Source organism: Mytilus galloprovincialis, chromosome 12, assembly GCF_965363235.1.
Source record: "Mytilus galloprovincialis chromosome 12, xbMytGall1.hap1.1, whole genome shotgun sequence".
Classification (NCBI taxonomy): domain Eukaryota; kingdom Metazoa; phylum Mollusca; class Bivalvia; order Mytilida; family Mytilidae; genus Mytilus; species Mytilus galloprovincialis.
The window spans coordinates 32,253,430-32,261,495 of NC_134849.1; the positions used below are offsets into that span (position 1 = coordinate 32,253,430).

Sequence of the window (8,066 nt, forward strand, 5' to 3'; positions counted from 1 at the left end):
GTATGAACTTTGCATTGTTGAAGGCAGTACGGTGTTTTTTTCTGTGTCATTGTTGGCCCTATAGGGAGAGTTATCTCATTGGCAATCAAACCACATCTTCCTTATTTTTGTATCAAACGCTTACAATCGATAATTCAAAATAAAATACTAACGTGCATCGATTCTCTGACAGTGTAATATGTGTAAAGATTCTAAAAATATATATAAAGATTGGCATGGCCAATTCTGCATTAATTGTAGATCTGATCTGTTTTATGAACAATTCGTAATTGAGTCTAAATAATAGACTACGTGTTTACTGCGTTTTATTTTAACCGTGATATTTTAAACACCGATGTTATGTACACACAACAGGGAAGTATTTACTCATGCGTGTGTTTAAAAATATATCCGGACATTTTTGTTGACACACTTTACAAGTAAGTTCTAATTTTATATATATTTAATTATATAAAACAAATCGACTGTTCTTAAATAAATGAACACTTAGTGTATGTTATACCTCATCATGACTTTAAGAAAAATGTATAATATGAATGTGCGGTTATGTACTGAAAAATAAATGAGAATCGAATGAACTTTTAACAAGTCAAATGTTACAACATGTATTGTTCACCGATCTTCGCCGTTCAGGTTCATATGTGTAAATGTATTTAATAAGTATACTTTGTTAATTCTCATTTAATATTATTTGTAAATTTATATTCATCAATACGTACAATTTTGTAAATACAACAAACGTCATGGAAAGGGAAGTGCTATTGTCTCGAGGCTATTGTGCAGGTTGCGGGTTGAGATTTGCGGGTTGAGATTTGCAGGTTGCAGGTCACACATAAATATTATATGTATTTAAATACATGTATAAAATCTACCCCATGACTAATAAATTTAAAATTATTTAAAATAATTCAATAATCATAATTTTGATACACATACATGTATCTTATAATGCTAATCCTACTTCTTAATTGCTATTAATAGTTCTAAACATTGATTCTGATTAAGTGAAAGCAATAAAAACTTGTTGACATGGGCTGAAAAGGTTATATAGAACATATTATTCTGTATTAATCTAGTTTCATAAACAATTAAATTCCTTTCAGTGGACATTCAACATCTTTATATTATAAGAAATTATTAGGTTTAAATAATTGTATACGCCCTTTCTTGCATGAACATAATTAAGAACAAAAACAAACAAAATAACTTGCTTCCCTTTATCATGTTTATCTGATAAGAATTGTATCCGTGAGATCGCTAAATAATTTCTAAAAAAATAATACTTCTAAGGGGCACAACTTGTTTTAATAAGTTCATATTTTTAGAACTTGTCAGAGATATTGCTGATATTAACTTTATAGTATAGTTTTATAAAAAAAAAATAAACTGTCAAGAGTTGTACCCGTGAGAGCGCTAAAAAAAAAAAGCCGGATAGACGGTAAGAGGGAAGGACCAACAGACGCTCGGTATTTCTATTTCACCCGCAACACGTTACTCAAAAAAATCCCTTTCATAGCATATAAACGCAGTAAAAATTTAAAGGAGCATCAAGCAAATACTAGACTTTTGAATAGGTAGACTTTTGAGAAGGACCCAGTTGCTAAGACTGCAATAGAAATAACCTGAAGAATCCAGAAATACTGTTTATCAAAAATATATAAAATGATGTGCATATGTATCTAAGTTAAAAGGCACTTAAAACTGCGTCAAGTCGTGATGCTTAATATGTACATGTATTAGTAAGTGGTGAGAATCTATGTGTTTGTTGAAGGTTTTAGCCAAATGTTTGGTAGAATTTTTCTTTTCATACGAAAGTGTATGTATTATATAAACCCATCAAGATATTATGATTAATGTTAATTGATAGATTTCTATTTTTAGGTGTAAGTTTATTTACACAAGAATGTTTTGTATTGTAATTGGATACCCTGCCTTAAACATTGATCATAAAATTAAATTAGAATAACCCTCTCATGCTTATGCCCTAGTGGTATATATCTAATACTTAAACCCACAACCTGCGCCAGCAACCCGCAACCCGCAACCTGCAACCTGCATTTTAGACAATTTCTCATGGAAACAGTAATCCGCTATCTACTACGTTCCTATTCATGAAAACCAATGTTGACATTCATTCTGACAGAAACATATTAATTTTCACCATGTCTTATACAAGGTTATTGTTGCAATTCGTACCAGTCAAGAATATACATATCTAAAAGCACCCATGTTTGCCTTTGGAATAGAAATATGGTCACTTGGATCTAATGCTTCTTCCAATTGGTCGAAAATAACTAGCCAAAATGGGGTGTCTGATTGACTGGGTTGGATGTAAAAGTACTCAGCCACATCCGGTCAGAATGGGAATATTAAATACGATGCCTCGTGTAGAGAACGTGTCAGGTTCTTGACACGTTAAGAAACTTTGCAAAAACCCAGTTACGGGTCCTACGGTCTGTTGAAAGCCAAATTTTTTTCAGTATCCAGTATACGCTTTATTTGCGATGGCAGTTTAAAATTGTACCGATCTTCATCTCGAAAAGCCTCCATTAATGTACATGTACATACTAATGATAATTACTTTAAATTTGTTCTAGTAACAAAACATGCATGAAATATTTGCCACTGGACATTACGCTATCAATTATCAGTTATATTGAGAATCCTTTATTCACCTATTGTTTAATACGCTGTTTAAACTCCAAACACGAGTTCTGTAGAACTCTCAATTTTGTCCAGATTTATAAAAATGTTTGTTAAGGTACTTTCCATTTATTTCCGTTGGACTAAGATGTCGATATCTTATTCCTCCCTCTTGCTAACATTAGAGGGGATGAATGATTTTATTATGAAAACCAGCAGGAACGGTTAAAGAAAAGATTGCAGCTAGAATGAAGGTTAACATGTTCTGTGAATCAGAAATACATGTAACACTACCTGCACATTGTATGGAATTTTACAGTACATACGCTCTTTTAATTATCCTTGCATTGCCTGTTGCTTCGAAACTTATATTCCTATCTAACATAACCTTATGTGCTAGTGACAGGTCAAAGCAATCGTCATTTTTTCAGGATTATCAACTTTGCAGAATTTGAAATATTTTCCACTGGACGTAACTAAGCAATAATAAGTTAATTGATCTGATTTGTAACTTCCCGTTGTGTTAAGTTTATTTGTTTATGTTTGTTTAAAGGTAAAAATATATATGGTTTTAACATTTATCGTCATAAAAATCAACATTATGAAAGGTAACGGTATCCGAGGTTAAATAATGATTTAAAAAATACTTGTCTTCTAGATCTATTATTTGTAAGTTGAAACGAATACACGAATACATTATATTTCTAGGTATTGTAAATCATATAACATAATACACACACACACTGAAACTATTGGGAGGGAAGGACACATTGTATAATTAAGTACAAACGTTAATTGATAATACTTAAAATGAAACATTGATAAAAAGATGTACATTTCATACTAAGTTCTCTGCCTTGTTTATTTGTAGAATGCCTAATGAAAAATTGTGTGCTGGATGTCTACGCGATAATGAGGAAAATATAGCAGAAACATGGTGTAGTAATTGTTCAGAACTCGTGTGTAAGTTTTGTGCTAAAGTACACCGGCGATTTGACCCTCCGCATACAATAGTCCAACTAAATGATGTTAGTGAGAACAATTTTTCACTTATCGAAACTTCAAAGTACTGTGGAACTCATAGTGATCAAAAATCTGTTCTGTTTTGTTCCCAGCATGACCAATCTATATGCGACCTGTGTCTTTCTGGTGATCATGCTAACTGTAAATTAATCGTTTCGATTGAACGAGCAGCGAAAGGGGCCAAGGAAGGTACGGCGGCAGAGGATTTAGAAAAACGTTTAAAAGATATAGTAACAGTGGCAAGGACATCGCTGAAGGAAGTCAAGACAAATGCTGATTCTCTTTTTAAGCAAAAGAGCGATATTCTACAAATGGTATCGACTGTTAGAAAGGAAATCGAAAAACCTCTTGACGAACTGGAACAAGATATAACAACGGAAATCGAGAAACAGTACAACACGTGCCAACAACGCGTCACAGAACAGGAAAGAGTCATGGAGAAACAAGAAAAAGAACTTACGAACAGAAACGCCGATATAAACTCGTTAAAAAAGTGTACAAATGACATTCAGTTTTTTCAAACTATTAAGACATTAGACGTCAGTACGCATCAATACGAAACAGAGATGACAACTAAGATAACACGAATCAGCTTAGAATATGAACCGAACAAAGAGATACCGAAACTTATTGCTGCCCTGAAATCGTTCGGAATTGTTCGTATATCGGAAACCGATTTAGAATTGCACCACATCCCAGATAAAATGCAGCAAAGTCAAGTTCAAGTAAAAAACACAAAGGATACAGTACGTACGCATAATTATGATATCTTAAATATAAGAATAAGATGTAGTATGATTGCCAATGAGACAACTCTCCACCAGAGACCAAATGATATAATTGTTATTAAATTTGCAAATAGCTTTTGACATGAATATATCTTGTTTTCCGAATATCTAGATAAAGGTTGGGTCCATTTCAGTTTCGTACAAATAATTTTTTATTTCGATGTTTTGGGACAAATGGGGGTGTTTCATTTACACTGTTTCAAGCTAGAAGTTTTTATACTTTCTCTATTGATGGTACATAAACAGAGCCATAATTTTAAGTAAACCCAACTATATATCTATACAACAGTAATATTGTTTTATTAGATTTAAACACTAGCTCCCTCATCGATATGTGATTTAACGCTTATAAATACATCAATGTCAGAGGCATGTTTCTTTCTTTTCCGATCCAAACGCTACAAAATTGAGCTTGTTTATATAAACGTGACTATTTTGTTTAGGACCTTTTTGATCATATAACTACGAACGGTGTCGTGTATTTACGCATGCGTCTCTTTCAAATATCTTGGTCTAAGTATTCATGATCAAGGAAAATCTTTAAAAAAAAGGCGCTTCGAATTCTAGAAATTATCAATTCATACGAGCTAATTACAATGATCTTACTATGAATCGGATGTGTCTTTACCATTCAAAAGTATTTTTTGCAACGACTTTATTATCAATATATACATGTCCGTGTGCTAGGACACAAATTGGTCCCAAATCTATTTGGTAATGTGACATACCTGTGAGAAAATCAGTTTGAAATTATGTATCTATTTTATTTATATGTGTTCTTTTTTTTTATTGTTCCGGTAAAAAAAGACACATTTTATAAACAGAAATAATAATATTGTAAGTGCTGCATTTTATAAAAAATGTTTCACGGCTGGTCATTCATGTGATCTTGATCTGATAGCCTGTTTTTTCGACTAAATCTGTTTAAGGATGATTGACGGGATTTATAACTTCTTTCATATTAACTAAAATTCAGTTCATTACACTTTATTTTTCGTTGAAGGAACATACATCACTCCTAATTGTCATACCCCGCTCATGCGGGTGTAATCGACTCCAATCTTAATTGACTAGGATTGTCAGTTTTCTTATCGAATGTCGATGGTTTTCTCCAAGCACTCTGGCTTCCTCCACCTATAATAACTGACTGCCACGAAATAGCCCAAATGTGGCGCTTAAAAGTGTGAATATGTTTGAAATACTTGCCATTGGAAGTTAAGTGAACAACAATCAATCATGACATTTTACTCTTTTCCATTTTTCATTCAATTTTGATAACTGTTTTAAATATCAGGATTATTCAGATTAAGCATCCTGAAATGATCCCTTTTGTCTCGTTCGATGATTGTAGGAATAAAAGTAGGTACCCTCACGCATAAACTTTGTATTTTAATACATTGTGTTCGACTTGTTTTCTTCAAAACAGAAAAGCAATGGACGAACTGGTCATTGGTCGGGATTCTATAAACAACATGACAGACAACATCCATTTGAGCTAGACATTGTGTTCATGGAAGGAAATGTTACCGGCGAGGGAATCGATCAGATTGGAAAATTTACTATTACTGGTACCTCTGACGTTTCTAGCAGAAGAATCCAGTTTAGAAAGCAGTACAAAGGTGCACATAGTGTTAATTACAGTGGGCAGCTATCACAAGATGGTTGTAAGATGGAAGGACAATACAATATTGGTGGTTCTTCAGACAAATTCACAATGACATTTGTTCCAGTATGTATTTGAAAATTGTATGGTAAGATGCTAAAGGACTTTTGTCGAGACTGCGACATTTATTTTGCGAAAGCTAGACATAGCGATCCTAGATTTTGTCGGCAGCGGTGACGGCGGCGTCGTAAACATTAAGATAACATTGGTGATTGAAAAGTCAATTTTCCTCGTTATGAAACACGGCACATCATGCATTTAAACTGCTTTATGCAATTTTTAAAAGACACATTACGATTAATAGATAGTCTTATGATTAATGATACGTCCAAAGTAAGGTGAGGTGTAAAAAACTCAACAGGGCGACGGCATATGTATTGATAAAACTGATTTATCAGCATTAATATAAAAACAAGGAGACGTGGTATGGTTGCCACTATCCACCAAAGTTCAAATGAAGTGGATTTAAGCAATTATAGGCAACCGTAAGGCCTTCAACAACGAGAAAAACCCATATCGTATGGTCTACTATAAAAGGCTCCGACATGAAAAAATATGAAACAATTCAATTGAGAAAGCTAACGGCCTAATTTATAACAACACAATTTACGAAAAACAAATTTGACAAATATAACGCTGATTATTATCATATCCTTGAATAACTCATAAAGAAAATCATGTATGTTAGTCTTTTCTCAAATACATATATCGTTTGTAAATATTAATGAAAGCACTATGCTCAAAATAATACCAATACACATCGAATCTAACAACTATATATCCTATGTTTGTTCTGAATGTGATACAAAATGAGATTATGTGTTCATTATACATATATTAAGGTTTTTCGCTCCTCTTGTTTTGACTTTTTATAAGATATAAGGAATCTTCTGGTTTTATTCATTCAAGTTCCATTAAAAATGTTGTCTGCTAAACCCTACTTTTATTTTCATAATTGTATTACATATAATAATTTTCAGTGGATTTTATCTCTATTTTACAAGGACACGAACCCTTAATTTTTTTTTTCCCTGTTTTTAGTTCTGGTTTTTATATACTGTCAATTTGTAATAGTCTTTAGTCACATTGTGACTTGGGTGGAGAGTTGTCTCATTGGCACTCATACCACATCTTCTTATTTCTATTTTAGAAAGCTTGTTATTTTGAAACAGGGTAGCAAACATCCTGAAAAACCCTGCTTTCTTCTTTTTTTATCCAATGATTTTGTCTTTTCTAGGCATATCATGCAGTCTCTGGACATTGGACCGGGTTCTACAATCAATATGGTAATCGACATGCCTTTGAGCTAGACATTGCGTTTGAAGGGGATAAAGTCATTGGGAAAGGAGACGACAGAATAGGCCAGTTTAGCATTAACGGTGATTGGATCTCTTCTTCTGGTAAAATACAATTCTGTAAGCAGTACCACGGTAAACATAGTTTAGATTACAGTGGTCAACTATCATGCGATGGTCGCAGCATGAAAGGAAAGTACAATGTCAGTGGGTTTTCAGACAATTTTACTATGACCGTCGTATCACTTTGATATGCTATTGTCTGACACTTAATATTGGAATATATTAATAAAGTTTCTGTTACCACAAATTATGTACCTTACATTGAATTTGAATATTTCTGTTAAATGGATCCGATGATTCACCAAACATTTCGAATGTTATATGCGACGACATATTTATGAGCCTGCTTAAATACTTGTGACACTTCCATATACAAATTTATATATAAATAATCTCGACATATGGCCAAAGCTCCGTGTTCAAGGTCGTACTTTGACCTATAATTGTTTACTTTTTACACATTGCGACTTGGATGGAGATTTGTCTCATTGACACTCATACCACATCTTCTTATTTTTATGTAATTATATAAAGGTTGATGGTTCTCCCCGGGAACTTCGGAACCTTCAACCAATAAAATCTGACCGCCAT

General features: G+C 33.1%; 1 long non-coding RNA gene across 1 annotated transcript; it reads left to right on the forward strand.

Moving 5' to 3' along the window:
• The first annotated feature begins 251 nt into the window (after positions 1-251).
• Positions 252-7,722, forward strand: LOC143055515 (uncharacterized). Its single transcript, XR_012972066.1, has 4 exons — positions 252-419; positions 3,515-4,412; positions 5,881-6,183; positions 7,355-7,722. It is a non-coding gene; the product is annotated as an uncharacterized LOC143055515 (long non-coding RNA).
• The last annotated feature ends 344 nt before the right edge of the window (positions 7,723-8,066 follow it).